The following is a 525-nucleotide window of genomic DNA, read 5'->3' as shown; positions in this document are numbered from 1 at the left end:
CAAAAACTCAGAAACAGAGACAAACGTCAAGATTTCAACAAATGATATTTCAGAAAATGAAGAAAAAGATGAACCTCGAAGAAGCAAAAGAGCTCGAAAGAAAAAATTATTTGGTGAAGATTTCCTAATGGCATTTTTAGTAGAAAATGTTCCAAAAACTTTGGCAGAAGCCATGGCTTCACCTGAAGCTCCATTTTGGAACGAAGCTGTCAGGAGTGAATTTGATTCTATCATGAAAAATTATACATGGTACAAAACAGATTTACCACATGGGTGCAAAGCATTAGGAAATAAATGGATAATGACACGAAAACCTGGTGGAAAATACAAATCTAGGCTTGTAGTTCAAGGATTCCGACAAATGGAAGGTTTGGACTATTTTGATACATATTCTCTAGTAACGAGAATGACATCAATAAGACTGATGATAGCAACCGCAGCCTTGAGAGACCTAGAAATCCATCAAATGGATGTAAAAACCGCTTTTCTAAATGGTGATTTAGAAGAGGAAATTTACATGAAACA

The 525-nt window shown here is 35.2% G+C and overlaps 1 protein-coding gene across 1 annotated transcript in view; it reads left to right on the top strand.

Moving 5' to 3' along the window:
• The window catches only part of LOC106331211, a 4752-nt gene that overhangs the window by 1979 nt on the left and 2248 nt on the right, over positions 1–525 (top strand). The window lies entirely within an intron of this gene.

Source organism: Brassica oleracea, chromosome C3 (assembly GCF_000695525.1).
Source record: "Brassica oleracea var. oleracea cultivar TO1000 chromosome C3, BOL, whole genome shotgun sequence".
Classification (NCBI taxonomy): Eukaryota; Viridiplantae; Streptophyta; class Magnoliopsida; order Brassicales; family Brassicaceae; genus Brassica; species Brassica oleracea.
This window is presented reverse-complemented; position numbering and strand designations above follow the sequence as displayed.